Source organism: Ptiloglossa arizonensis, chromosome 7 (assembly GCF_051014685.1).
Source record: "Ptiloglossa arizonensis isolate GNS036 chromosome 7, iyPtiAriz1_principal, whole genome shotgun sequence".
Taxonomy (NCBI): Eukaryota; Metazoa; Arthropoda; class Insecta; order Hymenoptera; family Colletidae; genus Ptiloglossa; species Ptiloglossa arizonensis.
In genome coordinates this window covers 20,383,054-20,401,903 of record NC_135054.1, presented here as the reverse complement: position 1 = coordinate 20,401,903, position 18,850 = coordinate 20,383,054, and positions in this window count along the sequence as shown.

The window sequence follows — 18,850 nt, the reverse complement described above, 5'->3', positions numbered from 1 at the left end:
CAATTACTATCCATCCGAATAACAAATATATAAACACCAAGAACGACGAAACACCAAAGAATCATGACGATTTGACCACCGAGGAAATCTGATCGTCACATCGTGACGATCAACACTGTGACTCTCATCCAAGGGCATGGATCACTTCCAAGGTTTGCAATTACGTTCGAAAGGTGATTCGAGGTTTTGAAATCGCGTCGCCGATCGAATCATCGAATTGGTTCGGGTCCCCCGACCTGGGGTCCGTCCACTAGGCACTACTGTCGCTGAGTGTGATGTACAAAGGGATTCGTAAAAGTTACTGTACAGTCTATCGTATGCTTCGGTGGGCTCTGGAGGCTCGCGAGGGTTCGTCCGCGTTGTTTCGTGTTTGTTAGTGAATGATTGCCCTGGTTGTTCACTGACGGGTAACGGTGCTCGATCGGCGATCCCTGCTGCTGGTGCTGGTGCTGGAATCGCGAACGTCCCTCGTTATGGTCGTGGATCGCGCGAGATCGTCGTCGACCCCCGGGGGTTGTGTTCGATTCGATCGTCCACTCGGTGGAGGAGGCAGCAGGGGTTGGTCGCGGAACGGAAGTCCGAGAAACAACAGCACGACGCGATGACACGGACACGGACACGCGTGGGCAGGTGGCACTCGTTTCTTTTTTTTTTTTTTTCTTTTTTTTGGCGATTTCTTGTTTGTTTTTTTTTTTCGTTCGGTTTTTTCTTTTTTTGGATTTTTTTTCTGAGACACAGCAGACACAGACGCACGAGAAACAGACAACAGACAGACAGACAGACGGACAGACAGACAGATAGACAAACAGATAGACAGAGAGATCGGCATATTTTTTTTTTCTTCGTTTTTTTTTTTTTTTGGCTTTTTTTCTTTTAACAACGTAGAGACTCTCGGTGATTCGTTGTTGTTTATTTAAAACAAATTCTTCGTTCGTTTACTCCTCCACCTCCTCTTTCCTCCTCTTCTTCTCCTCTCTCTCCCCACTCTCCCCCGTTCGTTAGTCGATTTCTCTCTCGCAAAGCATCGATCGAGCAACGTTTCACGCGCGACCCGCTCCGTAACTGGCGGACGCGTGTCGTTCGCCCTCCTCACACCCCCACATCCCTCCCCCTGATCGTGAACGGTGATAGTAATCATAATAATAGCGGTAGTAGTAATAAATAATTCGTAACAGTCGCTGATAACAATAATGGTAAGTACAGTGGTAATGATAATATCAATTACGATGAAGGATCGTTCGTGAACGAGTACAATAGTGATCGCAACGAACGCCGTGTGGTTTTTGCAATTTTTTTTTAGCGCGAAAGAAGATCACCTTCGGCGCTTTCGTGCTCCGTTTCCCCACACTTTCTTCCACTCAGCTTCCCTCTGTATGTACATATGTATATTAAGAATCGTCTCGTTTCTTTTCTTCTTCTTTTTCTTCTCCTTCTTCTTCCTCTTCTTCTTGTTCTTCTTCTTTTTTTGTTTTTGTGTGTGTTTTGGTACAATCACGCCGACTGCGAAACGCAACACGGCTACGACGAATGACAGTAGCAATTACTCGGCAACTTCTCGCAGTTTCTACGCTCGCCTCCGCTCGACGTCTCGTTCCCTCGCAATGATTCGAAAGTTGAGCGCGTCTTTTCTTTACGCGAGTTTCGACGTTTCTCGAGAGGACCGCGCTTCGAGGGACTCTTCCGATTGCGGGCACTTCGATCGAACATGAATGTAAAAGAAGAAAAACAAAAAAGAAAGAACACGTTTCTCGCGAGAGAGTAAAATTCACTCGAAAGTTTCTCGATGAACAACGACGAAAGAAGAATATAATTACATCGAATGTACTTTTTTTCTATTCGAGAACAAATTATTTTAAATAAACATCCGCCTCGCGCCCGGAGACGAAAGAAAAAATTAAATAGAATAATTCACAACACTCGCGCGTAATTGAAAATATTTTCCAATACATTCTCGACAATTTATCCCAATTCGGATCGTTACAAATGAAATCTTTTTTCGACAATTTCCATCTCTGTTCTTCCACGATCGTTGTACCCGTTTTTCAATTTAGAACGATTCGGGAACATTTTCGTTTCTATTTTTACGCGATGGTTATTCGGTTAAAAAAATTCCGAACGCGCAACCTTTTACGCAATGTAACTGGTAAACGTTTGCATTTCTATTTTTACACGTACGTAGCGTTCGTTAAAAGAATTGAAACGCTCGAGCATTCACGCGATGTTTCACGACATTAGGGACACGACGAAAAACACAGATTATTTTTAACTACGAGATGTTTGAATTTTTCAGCCAGTGATTCGACCGAAAATCGAACTATTCGCGAATGTTTTATAACACGACGAATCGAACGGGCCCGATTTTCCCGCGTGGGAATTCATAATTTCGCGATGGCGGCCGAGAGATTCATTAAGCCTCTACGAGGTTGCTAAAAATCGAGCGACTATGAATTTCAAATGATTTCCAGGGACTGTTCCCTTGATGAAGCGCGGTCCTCCAATTAGCAACAACGTTGATCAACGGACCATGGTGTTATTTCAGCCGATGTAGTTTTTATTTGTTTGCCAATATTTGTAAACCGGTGAAAATCGAGCGGAACTCGCGCCGAAACGAGCGTATCGGCGATAAAGTCGACTCGAATTTCGAAGGGGGGAACTCTCGATTGTCATCCTCCTCCTTCTCCTCCCCCTTCACGCGTTTCCTGACGTCACAATCGATACGTACATATACACATACATACATTTACATATATAATAAAGGACGAAAGCGGCTCGAAACTCTCGGGGCACGGGCGAGTGTCTTTCTTTTCTTTTTATTTTTTTTGGGGGGCGAAAGCTCGAGAGCTTCCGCTTCCGAGGGGGGCAGCGACGCGTGGTCCTCGAGGGTCTCGAGGTGCTTTCGAAGAATTGAACCGAGTGCGCGATCGAGTAACAGAAAGAGGGTTCGTTCGTCAATTATTTCTTCTTCTTCATCATCATCATCGTCGTCGACGAATTACTATTTTTTTATTTACTCGTTGCTCTCTTCGCCGCTGTCACACGCATCCCCCCTCTTTCGCCCCCCCCCTTCTCTTACCGTGTGTATACTCTCGCGTAATCTCTCACCAATTCCAATATTCGAAATTCTCTCTCACACAACTTACCGTTAACAAATTCTTTTTTATCTGCGTAATCTCTCCGCTATGTGATCGCATTCGCTCGTACCATTCGCTCGAGGACGTCTCTCGTTCGTTCGTGGTCACACACAGACAGACAGACAGACGGTTCGCACAATAAATACGTGTAATCAAATATTTATTCCAAGCCGACTTAATATAGGATAACAGCTTCATCTCATTTGTATATCTCGTTTTAGGTCGTAAATCTAGAGGATTGGCACGAGTCCGCCGTACGAATCGATTAGTTAGAAAAAATCTAGAATCTTCTTAATTACCCGTAATTTTATCGTAAACATTTAACTGTGGATTCGATACGTTTACTTCCTTATAACACACGTCCTCCTCTTCGTCTACTTCCTTTTTTTTTTCTTTTTTATTCTCCCCCTTACGTACGGATATAACAAAGTGTTCGTATGTTTAGCATCTATCATCCTCTTCGTCTCGTATTCTCTCCGTTTCGTTACTCCCCCATTTTTTATTCTTGTTCTTTCCATCACCACCACCATCACCACCACAACCACCACCACCCTCCTATCTCGACGTCGTACACGTCGTACCAGTGAGCTTCATCTTTGTTTACCATCGTCCTCGGAGTCCCGATCGATTACTTCTTCTTCTTCTTCTTCTTCAACTTCAACTTCCGTCGTCTTCGTCTCCGTCTCGGATCCTGTTTTCGTTATGTTTCGTATGTATGCGCGTGTATGCGTGTGTATGCGTGTCGCGCGGCTCGTTTTCGTTTCTCCTCCACCTCTGTGGCTCTTCGCCCGCCCCCTCCTTCGCCGTTGCTCGAAAACGAGGTTACAGGAAGCGGGAAAAGGGAGGTCGAAAGCAGGAGAGGCTTCTAGGAACGAAATCGAAAAAGGACAAACTCTTTCAAAAAAGAGAACGAGAGAAAAAATAGAGAAACAAAGAATTTTCAACGTTCGAGAGCTTCGTGACGTCGATAAAGGGGTGGAGAAAAAAAACATGGCGAGGTTTGGTCGCGTTTCGAAGTTCTCGATCGCGTTTCTCCTATTCTCTTCTTTTTCTCTCTCTCTCTCTCTCTCTCTCTCTCTTTTTTTCTTAGGCTCAAGGGTGCGTTCGACGAGGGAGGGTATTCTCCTCCGTAACGCGCGCGAACTATGAATCCCTTAATCGCTATCGTCGTCGTTGGTGTGCGAGTTTCGCGCTCGTGGTACACGCAAGACAATCGGACGCGTTCAATGCGTGCACGGAACAACGCGTGTTCGAATTTCTAGTCGGTTTATTGTCTTACGAAAATAATTTCGAACCAAAGAGGGGGGGTCGAAGAATGTGTATCACGAATAATTGTTCTCTGGAGGTTCATCGTGCAAACTTGTCCATTTCTTCGTTCGTATCGCGACACGTTGTACGATCTTTACCAAACCTACCCCTTACGACAGGGGATGGTGGATTCAACCCCGTCTGGAACTCCCAGCAACACGCACGTTATCGATCGACCGATGCAAACACGATGACCGCTCGCTCGACTCTTCCTTCGTTTCGGTAATCGTTTCCGCCTGGTGTGTGTATGTATGTGTATGTTTGTGTATTGTGTACCGTGTGTTGTTTGCTATTTCGAAACCGTAGAAAATGTGAGGCGTAGAAAAAAAGCGTCCCGCGTGCCGTGTTCTCCGCTTCTTCTGTCCCTGTGTCTATCCCCCTCTGATCGAACCACCATCGAGAGTCTTCGTTTCCTCTCGTGGACGAGGGGTGGGTGGAACGGGTGGATGCTGGGGGTAAAGTCGAAGGTCTCTGTCCTTTCGTCGGCGTTTCGATTCGTTTCCCTCCGAGTTCCCTCCATCGAAGGTCCGTTTCGTTCCCTCTCGATTCGCGTTTCTTCCTCTCGTCGAAGAAACGAGTTCTGTTCGTTTTCTTTTTTTTCTTTTCTCTTTCTCTTCGTCATCCACCTTCCGTCTCCGAGGGACAAACCTCGACAACAAATATTCACGGGATGGCCCTCGAGGTGGCCGGAGCAATAAGTGTCTGATTGTCTTAACAATACTATCAGTTTTACAACGGGTTTTTTTTCATCGGGTCCTCCCTCTCGTTTAAACAACAGTTACCTGGTTCTTCGCGTTTTTAATTTCTCGGTCGTCGCCGCTCCTCCTCCTTCTCCTCCTCCTTCTACTCCTCCTTCGTCCTTCTCGGAATCGAATAACAATATACACCGTATTAAACGTTTCGTAATCGTCGATAGTAGAGTTAGCGCTCGATATACTTGTAAGGGTTTATTCTTTAAATTAATTTACTCGATATCTTGTTATTTTAGCGTTTATTATTTTTTTTTTTTTCGTTTATTTACCTTAGGTATATAATGTTTACCGTTACTCGTTTATTGTTTAAGTGGTAGTTTCTTTATTATTACTGGTTTCTCTTTACGTGCTATCGTTACTCGTTATTTTACTATGCTTCATTATCGCTTGTAGCGGTTAGCGGTCGTTATTTAGTTTAATCGTTATTAGTATCAATTATTACTATTTGTTTACCTTTAATAAACTACGGCTCCTTTGGGACCGGATATCCGCCACTTTCGGTGCGTAACTCCGGTCTTGCGTCGCGCCGGTGGAAACGGTACCGCACCGGCCGCAAATTTACCGTTTTCTTTATTTCGTTAATAATTATTTATTCCTCGTCCCGTTTCGCGCGGCGAGAAAAGTCTCGCCGGCTCGTGTGTCGGCCATCGTTCCTCCTACGAAGAAAAAAAACACAAACTCGCGATTCTCGGCTCGAGACGTTCGAGTTTCCCCCCTCCCACCCCCTACCGAAACCCTAACCCGTGATTTCCATCGTGCCCCCTCTGACGCGCGATTCGCGACGACAGGTGGGGCGCGAACGGGAGAAAAAAATTCCAACTGGGCGTCACTGTTACCATCGCGCCCTTCGACAGTTTTAACCCTATTGTTTTTGCAACACTACGACGACCATCGTCGTCTTATCTTTATTATAACACGTATGCAACGTTGAGCAAAGATTTCGATTTAATCCGTTTTCGAACACACGAAGAGATCCCTAAAAACCCCCCGGTTTCACCCTCTTGCTGTTCTTCGTCCTCTGCGCCCCCTCCCCCTCCTCTTTCTCCTCCTACTCCTCCTCCTCGTCCCTGGAACGAGGAAACAACGATGTCGTCGTACCCTGACGTCGTTCTCGTTTCACGCGGTTACCGAGTCGCGATCCTCGATGATCCTCGACGATCCAGTTTCGAAGGGGATTGGGCCCCGAAGGGACCACCCCCTCCCCTGTGTCGGCTCGCAGACGAGGGTTTCTCTCTCGCCGACCGAACGACCCTGGCCGATGCGTCTACGGAGACTCGACGCGATCGTGTTTAGGCGACGAAGAACACGTGACATTTTTGTTGCTTTCTTTTCTTTTTTTTTCCTTTTCCTCTTTTCGAGTTTCTCTCCTCTCTTCCACGGTCCTCGAACTCGACGAATCGTGACGCGGCGGATCGCTCGGGATCGAGCGCCTCTTCGATAGATCTTTTCTTTTCTTTTTTTTTCCATTTTTTGGAACGAGACGATCGACACGTTTTTTGAATCTTCTCTACCCTCCCCTGCTCCCCCTTGGATTAAAATTAGTAACCGCGCTTTGTGCATCCCGACTAAACAAGAATCGTGAGAAAGAAAAAGGGACCCTCCGCGTTCTTCGTTCATCGAACGATTCGATATCCACGGATCGTTGGTTTCTCTTCGGGGCTTCTCGAGCTGCCGGGGAAACACAAAATACAATTTTCCCCCGCTTCGAATCCAAGTACGAGGGGTAAGGGAGGAGTGGGGTGAGTGATAAAATATAAACGAGACTCGGCCGACGGGATTTCACCGCGTTGCAGAGAATCGCTCCGAGTTCGTCGAGCGTTTCCTCGATCGCTGTCGTTTAAACCGAAGCACCCTCCAAAGGAAAATATCGAATTTGCAATTTTCCTGCAACGAAATAAAACGATTTCTCGGCCAACCGTGTGGGGGAATACTTTCCAGGAAATTACGTCCGGTGTGGATACTTCGGACGTTGGCTGCCGAAAATAATTTAACATCGAGGATTTTGTTAACGATGATCAACGACAAATCAATCGAAGAGGAACGATTCTCTTTACGAAAAGGGGGTGAATATTTCCGGAAACTCGAAGGTATAAATATTAGAAAATTCCCTTTCGCGAAACAACGTATTATAATGTTACTTCCGAGTTTAATTTACCACCAACGATGCTACAAAATTAACAACTAATAAACGAAAAAGAAGTGAAAGAATTTTCTCCGATTAAAATCGAACGAATTGAAAGAATACTTCGTAGAAGACCACTGTTCACGAGGATACCTTTGGAAATAATTTATACGATCGCGTATAATTAATAAGAAAAACCCCACGATATAGAAAGCGAGTGAACGAACGATCCTCTGCAATGCAATTTCGTCAGACGAAACTCTCGTAAGTTCGCTCGCGATAGAACGTGCCGTTATCGGGGAGGGTGGGATCGCGTGTGTGCGCCAACGGAGGAGAAGGGTGTTCCAGAGGGGGTAGAGGGGGGTCAGGTTAATACAAATTCCGTGTGGAAGCGGGAAATCGGTCGACCGTTCGACAGGGGGCGAGCCGAAAGACGCGTCGTGTCGTCGTCGCGTCCGAATCCCGTATTTTCCTCCGGGTCGTCGATTCTCGTCGGGTGTGTGTTACGTTTTCTCATATTTTTTTCCTCTTCTCTACCGTTTTGTACCACCTCCCTTATTTTTTCATCGATATTCTTAATAACCTAAATTTCCCGCGTACGTTGCGCGATATTCGCCTTTTTTTCTTTCGATTTTTCGTTTCTTCTATGAAAACGTGAAAAATTGTCCCGTAGCAAAGAGATGCGCTGATCCAACGGCGGAGTCTTGTTACGACTATGGAGACGTGTTCGCGCAGTGATTGTCAAATGAATGATATCGTTAACGGAGACGGGGAAACGAAGAGAGAGAAACGGTGCCGAGTTCGAAAAGATCGGATCCGTTCGTGGACGTGTGTCGGGGTTTGACGGATGGGTGAGGTTCGGGGAATGGCGTCCGATCGAAGAACGAAAACCATTTGCAGGGGAGGGGGATACGTGTGTGTGTACGTGTGTTGTCCTCTCGCGAGAGAACCACGGAGAAAAATGAAGGGACAAAAAAGAGAGAACAAAAAATCGAGAAAATTGCACCGGTTACGAAACCGCTCGTGTAATCAAGAGTGAACCCCCTCCCGGGCACACATTCGCACACATATATCGAGAAAAACGAGGTGGGATGATTTCCTTTTCTCTCGTCAGACACCGTTTCTTCGCCCCCTCCCTAAAAAATCGGAAACGACGTGGTCACTCGATCGGATGACGCGGTTTTGAAAATCGTGCGCTCGGTGAAATATAAAATTCCCGTTATCTTGTAAAATGGAACCGAAATCCCAGTCGTTACGTTTTTTTGTTTCTTCTTTATTGTTTTTTTTTTTGGCTTTTTTTTCTTTTTTCGGTTTCTTCGTTTACACGTAAATTCTCTTTATGGACGGTTTAACGTTTAAACTCTTTCCCACGTTTTCGTCGAACGCGGGACGATCGATCCGCGTCGACGTCGATCGGCCGCGTCCTCGCCGTTTGTTTCTTTATTATTATTATTTTTTTTTTTTTTTTTATTTTTTTTTTTTAATTTTTTGGTTTGTTTCGTTTTATTTCGTTTTCTCGCGGTTTCCTTTTGTATATGGTTCTTTGGTTTTGTTCAATTTCGTCGTGTTCTTCTCCTTCTATCACCCATTTGTCGCTGGTTGCGCGATCACCCCCCGAAGAAATTTCGTCTTGTCGGGCACGCCCCGCGGAAGACTTCGCAAAGCTTCTGACGATACAGTACTTGTTTTTTTATTGAGCGTTTCGCGACCGTGAACCGGTGTAACCGATCGGCTCGTGGAGAAGCGTCGATCGATCCGTGTTTGGAAAATCGACGTCGAACGCCTCGATGGGATCGACGAGATATCGCGGTTTTTTACACCGTACCCCTACACCTCCCACCCCCTACTCACCTTCCCTCTATCCCGTGAATCGTCGTTTGGTGATTTTTTCGATCGCGACCGATCTGAAACTCGTTCGAGGACGTTCCTCCGTTCGTTCGTTCGTTCGTTCGTTCGTTCGTTCGTTCGTAGCTCCATCCGTTGAGAAATCGATCGTCGGGTGAACGTTCGAGGAGCGACGATTTCGTGCCGGTCGAGTACGTTTAATCAAGGTCGATCGACTCTTTTTCCCGCGCAATCTTTCAAATTCCCCAAAAGGTTCCCGCAGCCCCGAGAAGACGTCCAGAGTATCGATAATATTTCCATACACACAACACGTGATTCGTTTTGGCGTCGCAGAGCTTTCTCGTTTCAACTCATTCGATTTTCACGTAGAATCGATCGATCGTCGAAACAGAGTGACGATATCGATCCGCGTTTAAGAACGATCTAGAACGATCTCGAGCGTTCCCGAGATCGTTCCACGTTCGCGTTGGCGCTCGTTTCGCAATCGGAAGGTTCTATCTAAATTTACAACACGCTCGCACGAGTTATCACTTGTATATACGTCGAGTTCTCGCTTATCAGGCTACCGCGCGCGAGTTATCCACTCGTATTTTAATCTACGTGCACGGTTCGCGCCGTTTCGTTGGGGAAACAGCGAGAAACTGGAAACGCGAAGAAACAGGAAGACGGATTCTCATTTTTTTTTTTTTTGTCGTTTTCTTTTTCTTTTTTTTACGCTTTTCTCTTCTTCTAACACGGTTTCCGATCACGTGCCTCCGCCGAGAGTGTTCTCCACCGGTTCCGCTCGAAAACAATCGCGACACGCTGTTGCGCGCGGAAACTTCGACCCTTAGACGCTCCGGCGTATTTTTATCGACTCGAGGATCCACTCCAGATCGCATATTGGATTTCATTTTATTCCCAGGAAGACGTTGGAGACCTCGAGAGCCTAAACCGGGATTTGAGCTCGCTCGTGGCCATAGAGAAACCTGAATATAATTCGCGACTCGGGGAAATAAATCCGGGGAGAAACACCGGGGTTAATTGTTTAAGGGTTTGCGAAAATGTGACGCGCCCCGGAGAAAAGAAAATTTACGAGGAGTACGAAAGTTACCAAGTTCGCGAGAATATAACTCGCGACGAGATGATGATCCAAGGAGGATGAAAAGGATTTTTAAGGGAGCTGTGAAAATTTATTTCGCGAGGAGAGAATAAATCTAGGGAGTGTACGATTCGCGACGAGAAGATAAATTTGTAGGGGATGGTGCAAAGATCAATTGTCAATGATCGAAGTTTTTGAATTTTTCTTGGAAACGAATGTACAGTCACTTCTCGACTTCTCGACAAAACTAAAGATAACGCGATCAATTCCCCAAGCACCCAAACAATCGCGAGAATCAAGTAGGATACACGTTTGACGAAAATGATAAAAGATTGATAAATTTAAAAAATGTTTCTTGTGAAATATTCACGTGGTAAGTGCACATAGTCGTAACTCGAGAAGTTGCCGTAATTCTCATCTCCGAAGAAGTGTTTCCCACATCGCGGGAGTCGAGCAGAATGAAAATTTTGCTTCTGAAAGTTCCGGGTCGATGGTCGAGTCGAACTCCGTGAAAGAATTACCTCGGCCAAGTCGTTCATTTACGTAGAAGAATGATCTTTGAAAATTAAGTTCACCGTAATTTTATATTCGTATCGAAGAAAAAGTTTCCCTCGAGTGGAGAGCCCTAGTGAAACGTTCGAACGCGGTTGAAAACAAAAATGAAAAGCGGAAAATCCTCGAGGTAGAACCAAGCACGTCCATCTACGTGAAATATTCACCACTCTTTTCGCTTTCTATTACCAATTATCATTTATCGATATTGAATTGTCAAATATTCCTTGCGTGAACTTCGATGCAAAGTGTGAAGCTTGAGAACGAACACTGTCTTAGAATTCTCTCCGCTTCCTCACGCGCGAATAAAAATCAACAAAAGTAAACGAAAATAACCACACAGACGTAAACACGTTACCATAAATATTAACCACGTGAAATTCTCCGGTAACGATCAAATATCTCACAGTTCGAAAACTCGACGATCGACCCTGCGATCTCAACGAAGCTTCGAATTAATTAATTCAAAGTGGGGATCGTCCTGCGGGATAAATAACGGAAAGGGCGTCGAAGATGAAACCGGTAGGGTTCGAATTTTAATCAGCCATTCCTCCGCGTTACTAGCCATGTCCTAGACAGGACACAGGTTCGCGTTAATCGGGGACGCGTCCCGCCTCGTGAGAATCGGTGCACCGGCGGAAATCAGAACTTACTCGCTTAATCCATTTGCTCGTCGTTCGTTTACCTTACATGCTCGCTCTAATTCTCGGGTCCTGGGGTTTACACTGCTAATGAATCGTCCCGTCTACGGGAGGGCCCCCGGGGACGTTTGAAAAATTCAATTACCGAGCGGCGCGGAACGAAGCGGTGCGGTAGGTGTCCTATCGAGGCTGAAACGGCGCGAAACAGAAAAGTTGGGGGGAGGAGTGGGGGGAAGTCCTGGAAATACTGGACAATTATTCCGAATCACCATCTCGAGCTCGTGAGATAATTCGTATCCGTTGTCGTTGCATCGATGGATACGATTGCACCGATGGATGCAACTGCACCGATAGATGCAACTGCACCGATAGATGCAACGCTCTACGGTCCCCTGTACGTCGAAAAATGAAACGAGAGGGGGTCGTGGAAACCGGTCGTTGGAGTTTTAAATTAATCTCGAGCTGAATGTTAATAAACGCGGGCAATGGTGTGGGGGGATGTAGGGGGGTAAATGAAACCGAAACCGCTACACGTGGAAGGACCAAGAGCCCTCTGTCGACGCTTTTGTGGGATCGGAGCGTTGACGAGGTAACTCGCTGAATAGCGCCGCGAGTTGAATGGATACAGCGGTGGCTCGGCCCCTTGCTTTTAGACGGAGATTACGGAGGATTCGAACCGAGTCGAGAATGCCCCCCTCGTATAGAAAAGAAAAGAAAAAAAAAAACAGTTCGGGGTTCTTTCAAGGGAGCACGATGCAGCGGGGGTAACCTTGTTTAGAATCTCGGTGGAACGACGCACTCTGGCAGCTTAAGTTCGAATTTTATAAAATAGCGAAAATTGGGGGGAGGGGTCCTTCCAAGAGAGTGTACGATAAGGAGGGGGCAATTTTGTGAAATTGTTTCGGAAGGGTTGAAGTTTGTCTTCTAGGGTTTAAGTTTGAATTTTCTACGATGAGACGTTAAATAATTAGAGGGGGGCAGGGTGTTCTTTTAAGAGAGAACGATGTCACGAGGGGGGTAAATTCTTCAAATTATTTGGAATGAAACTCTTGTGGAATGGTGTTCTATAGGGTTTAAGTTTGAATTTTCTACGATGTAACGTTAAATAATTGAAGGGGGGCAGGGTGTTCTTTTAAGAGAGAACGATGACACGAGGGGAGTAACTTTTTCAAATTATTTCGAATGAAACTCTTGTGGAATGGTGCTCTATAGAATTTAAATTTGAATTTTCTACGGTTTAACGTTAAAAATTAGAGGGGGGCAGAGGGTCCTTCTAAAAGATGACGATGTCACGAGGTGGGTAACTTCTTCAAATAATTTCTAGAGAACTCTCGATGGAACAATGCTCCTGATATTTAATTCTAAATCTCCCACGATGTATCGCCCCCGAATACAAAAGTATGTACCGAGAGAAGCGGCAAAGAATGCACTCGAGCGACTTCGATTAAAAAAAATTCACTTCTCACCCCTATCGGTTATTCTTCGTCAATATACGTGAATTTTCACCGTGTTGCAATCCTTCTCAAAAGTTACCATTGCCAATTTCGAGCCCCCCGATTCAAAAGCATTCTTTCCATTCGCGAAGTATACATCGTCGCGGCATCGGAACGAGGATCGTTCAGCTCGGCGATAAAGCGCGTGATCGGAATCGTTCGACGATTTTCAGGGTTGAAAAAACCTCCCCCGCGCCGAGGGTACGAACAGGCACGACAGTATATGTATGTGTACGTATATATGTGTATGTGTGTTTGTGTGTATATGTTGCGAACCCTCCACCGTGTTTGGCGCACACGCGCACGAAAACCGGGGCCCCTCGAATCATTCCCCCGTGGAATTGCAACGATGGCGCGATTTACGTTAACTAAAAGACACAACACCTATCGTAACGTATTACAAATATACACAGTATACCCCTAAATCCGTGACGCGATCGAACGCGAACGCCGACCGGAATCGAATCGACGACGAATTTCGCTCGATCGGTATTATTAATTTTTTTTCCCTCTTTCGTCTCTCTCTCGCTTGACCCACATCCCATCCCTCCCCCCTAAATCCCGGTTTTCGTTTTTCTCATTGTCATAATCGATTATCCACGGTTTTTTATTATCAACGAGTACCAACTTAACGTACGGCAACAGCTATCGTAATCACTAGCGTTAACCTTTAAAATCCTCCAATCGTCGTTTCGTATTTAATAGTTTACTGTTTTTTTTTTTTTTCTTTAAATTTATTCTCTCTCTCTCTCTCTCTCTCAATCTTTCTCTCAATCTCTTACTCTCTTCCTCGTATGCCATTGTTGAGTCGGTTCTTAACTGTTAATCGTATCAATTATTGTAGTCGCAATCGTCGACGGAGCGATGGGGGGTGGCAGGGTGGATCCGGGGATCGTGGTTCGATCGCCCTGTTCAAATTACATTGATCTTTCCAAGGTCGATCGGCTGTCTACACGCGTCGATCGATTTTCCCGCGCGCGAAAACGATTCCCTCGGGATACGAACGAAGATACTTAAACGCGCGCACGCTGGAGGAAAGCTCGTGAATTACGGGCAAACGAAATCCCTAATCGCAAGTAAAATTATTGAAATTTTAATTCGCCCCGATGCATTTGCGATTCCGCGACGATTAAGTTTCCCGCGCGAATGAACGTTCTCCTTTTTCGCAGAACCTGGCCGTGATTTCTGGGCAAATTGAACGAGATAAAAATAACGAACGTAAAAGTGTACAAACTGTCTAATTGCAAATATAAATATTCACGAGGGGAGTGTTTTATATTATCTAATTTTTCAGTAGCCGTAGGCGTCGATTAATTCGTGCTTCGACTGTGATTGAATTTTGTAAATTTTGTAGACTCTTGAGAAAAAAAAAACAGTCGCGTTAGAATTTTGAAATTTCGAATACACTCGCGGAGCACAAACTCTCGAAAAAAGTTCTTACGTCGCGCGTAATTTTGGGCTCGGTGAATGCAAACAAAATCCCCAAAGTCGCGCGAAAAATGTAAAAATTTCCAGCTCGCCCCACCACGGTCGCATTTACAATAATAATACGCGGTTATGGTCGAAGTAGTCGCGTCGCCGTGGTTTCCGCGAATTGTTGCCCCGCCGACAGGTTACGCGGCGTTTAACGGCGAGTGTTCGTCGCGAATTTTCGTTTCGCTTTATTTTCGCGAACGGTCGATCGAAAAAGCTCGAGAAATTTCGTTTCCGGTGAAATTCGAGGGAATCAAACGTTTTCGAGATCCTTTTCCGTGACCGAAGAGTTCTCTCCTTGTGCCTCGTCGTAAAGTCGGCTTCTCCACGGCGGAGAAGAAAATAAAAGGAAAAAAAAGGAGAGAGAAAAAGAAAGGAAAAAGAAAATAAAAAAAAAAGAAAAAAAAATAATTTTCCCTCCAAGCGTCGTCGTCGTCGTCGTTGTCCCGTGACCCAGTTCCTCGCGGACGCAACACGCCATACATTACGCTGCTCGGTGACATTCACGTAATAACGCAACGCGTTCGCGTTTGAAGTTTGATTTAAACTGTGCCGTAAATTAATAACCGGGGAACACGAAGTCGATAGACGCGAACAATGCAACGCGTTGCATCGCGCAACGACCGCCTTGAGTACGCCGTGACTCGTTCGTTGACACACGCTTCAATCCCGAGGTTCTCCGCGGAATCGATCGTTCGTTCGACCAATCATCGATCAACGTCGACGTCCTCGAGTTACCCCCTCCTCTTCGTTCTCCGTAGCTTCGGTTTCGCGTTCTCCCGAAACTACATCGACTCGATACTGCCTTCGATCGTCCAATTTTGCTATACGTACCTTTCCAACGATGGTAAAAATGCATGCTCGAAACGGTAAGATAAGTGCACCAAATCTCGACACTTTCGATTTCAAGAGTTGAGATCGTCGCGAAACAATCTCGAGAAATGTCCGCCATGACAGTCACGACGCGAGATCACAGCTCCCGATCGAGTTCGGGAGAAATTTTGTTTCAATTTTATTAATTAAGAAGCAGTTGTTATTGTTGGACACTGATATATCGTTATAACCGTGTTTAGGACACATATGCTCGAGTACCAATGACGTATCTTCCTCCAGAATTTAGGTACGAAATAAACGATCATTTTCAACAATACGCAATGCTTGTACCCGATAAAATACTCTGGTGTCGCGAAGCAAAGAAACTTAAAGAATTTTCGAGATCGCGACAAAGTGTGTCGATATTCGGGACATTTACCTTACAAGTACAATGTAAGAGGTGTCAAGGAAGCGACGTGTGCGTCGAAGGAGATGACATTCCTGATTCCGTCGCAAAAAATAAACTGAAACTGTAGAAGAAATTTTTTTCGTACGACGCCTCGTTCCCGAGATAACCGTGCTCGATAGACAGATGGCGCGCGTGCAGCCTGGCTGCGCGCGCATTCATCTTTCGAACCGATTCTCCCGCGAACGAAGACTCGTACGAAAAAACTTTATTCTTCGTTTTCGATTCGGTTCCTCTCGGAGAATCCTCTCCCGTACAATGCGATACACAGTGTGTTGCTTCTCCGGATAAGAAGACTGCACGTGAGCAGTACCGGAACATCTACGCGGGAAAATTAATCTCGGTTACGTTAAAGGTCGAAGTGAAGATTCTCTCACCTTCCACCCCCTCGATTTTTCGAAAACTCGTCGTTTACACCTGGCGGGCGGATCGTCCGCGTTTACACAGCCGCGTGTCCATGGATCGGCGTTAACAAAACACGTTCCACGCACCACACCATTAGCAAACCACCATCGCCGCCGCCGAGCGGGCTCGGCGAGTGAATCGTCCTCGGTTATGCGATTGATTAGTTCTCGTGTGATTAACCTCCGTTATACCTATACGCACATATTAAATATATTATACCGTTACCTTTACGTGAGCAAATAAATTGATTATTACACCGCTTTGCGGGGATCCGGGTGGCTATTTCCCACCCAATGACGCCCACATAATCTCCCCTCCTCTCATCATTGTCGGTATATAAACGAATGTCTCTGTGTATGTGGATGCGTGCGCGCACGCGCCAGCAAGCGTGCGCACGTGACCAGTGATGGGCGTTCGACGAAGTGTTTACGGCGCTTTTCGAGTCTCGAGTCCCTTTTTCCGTTCGTATTGGTCGATGTCTCGGGGAAACTCTTGAGAGATCCAAGAGTATCGAAGCGGTGTCCGAGTGCCGGTGTCCCTGGAAACTTAAGCCACGGTTCTTGCGTGTACGGACTCGAGACTGCGTTCAAATATCTCGCGATCCTCGACCCGTTTCGAGTGAAATCTCTCTTGGACACTTTTCAAAGTTTCCGCGACAACCTGGAACCGGAGTACCACCTCCGAGACGTTCCACGATGGCTCGTAGCTGAAGATTTGGTACCTCGATGTACAAAAGAATTCTCTACAGACGGAAAGAATATTTTCCAATGACTGTACACAGAACCCAGGGAATCCTACGTTACCCACGACCACCCCGAGCGGTGGTGTCTTTCGATGATTTCCCCGGGGTAAAAAAAAGAAACAAAAAAAAAGAACGTCACACTCGGGTCGAGTCTTTCGAGATGTTGAACGCGACTCGAGGAATCCGAATTTCGAACCTCGTGGCAACTTCGGATGTTTTCGTTCGCGTCTCGAGTCCATCGCTCCGTGTCTAATCGTTCGTCCCCGATGCGAGTCCTCCTCGCGGACAATGACGTCGCGGCTCGACGAGGATCTCCTTCGAACCGGTCCTCGTTGGAAGACAGGACTCGAGACAAGGCGTTCTCCAGGTTTCGTGGTGTTCGTTTCTCTCTCTTCGTCGATCCAGGCAGGAAGCAGCGGTTGCTCTCGGCTCCCGTGAAACGAATTCATCGCGGAGAATGGCAGTCGGTGGTCCATCGGGTTGACTCTGGCGAACCGAAAACTCTTCCGTCGTCTCCACCTCCTCCTCCTCCTCCGTTGCGTCGATCGGTGAGGAAGAATTTCGGTGATTTCCATCGATGAAGGATCCATGGGTGACTGTTTGGGTCGAGATCGCGACGAACCTCGCCAGAGATTGAACACAGTTAATGGAATTGCGAACAAGGATTACGCGGATACTATCGGGGGGTTCCCGCGAGGGCTTGTCGTTGTCGAGATAGAAAAAGAAGAGAAGAAACGGGAAATGAAAAGAAGAAGGGAAAAAAGAAAAATACACACCAAACCACCGGTTCTCCGGGAGTCGAACGTTGGAATGGTTCCGGGTACCCCGAGATCGCGACGAAAGAAAAATGGAGAGCTCGAGTCTCGATCGACTTTTCGGGACGATTCTAGGTCCTGTGAGACGAGCGTGTCCTGGCACGTCGACGATCTCTCGGTTGGATTGTCCCCTCTTTCTTCAACCCGGAAAAAAATACATCGGTTCCCACTCTACGAGAACCGGGTGGATCGTTTCGGAGGCTGTTGTCCCTCGAAGTTGGCAGTTGTTCGCGAGCTGACTGCTCCACGCGTTTCGTCGCACGCGCGACGAAGGAGCCGCTCGATCGCCGGCTCGCGATTTAATCGTTCTTCGAGGATCGGCGGGACCGATTTCGACGATCGTCGGGTGAAGCGTGGCCCCCTTGAAGAAATTCGAAAAGGAGAGAAAAAAAAGAAACAAGGAACGGTGAGAAAGAAGGACAGAAAGAAAGAAAGTAACAAAAAAAATAAGAAACCTTTTACCGATCGGGACCCTGGAATCCTTGAGCGCGCGCGGGCGCCATTGGTCGCGAGAAAAGATGTTTTCTCTCCGGTTCTCTTCTCTCCGTCGAAACTCGGATGCAACGAGCGACATCGTCGCCGCTTCCTGGCATAATAATCGTCGTGGTTCTCGACCGACCACTGTTTCTTTCATCACCGGAAGCAATTCTCCGCCGTAGGAATCCTCTCCTTCGTCGCGCGGCACGCGAACTCGGCGAGTACACCCCTTCCTCTTGGCTCTCCCCGGCGATGCAACCCTCGTGTGCTTCTTTTTCTCTTCTTCTTCTCCTTTTTCTTCTTCTTCTTCTTCTTCTTCTTTTTTTTTTGTGCGTGTGGGCGTAAAAGTGTCCGCCGCGCGGGCAGGCGATGCGAGCGCGGAGGCGCGCGCGCGCACCTCGTGATCGAAGACGATATATGTATACATGTATATGTATGTATGTATGTATGTACCTACATATATATGTATATATATACTTTTTAATATTTTTTCGCCTCGAGAAAATGCGGATGAGATATCGCGTCGTGTATCGTAAACGCTGAGATCGTCCGAATGTGTATATCTACGCACGTAATAGATGTATAATTCCTATATACCTATATGTTGACACGCGCGCACACCAAAGGGATGCGCGCGCGCGCGCAAGTATGTATTTATGTGTGTATGTATGCGTGTGTGTACGTGTGTTCGTGTTCGTAGACGGTAAGTGTACGCGTGTATATCTCCGTAGCTC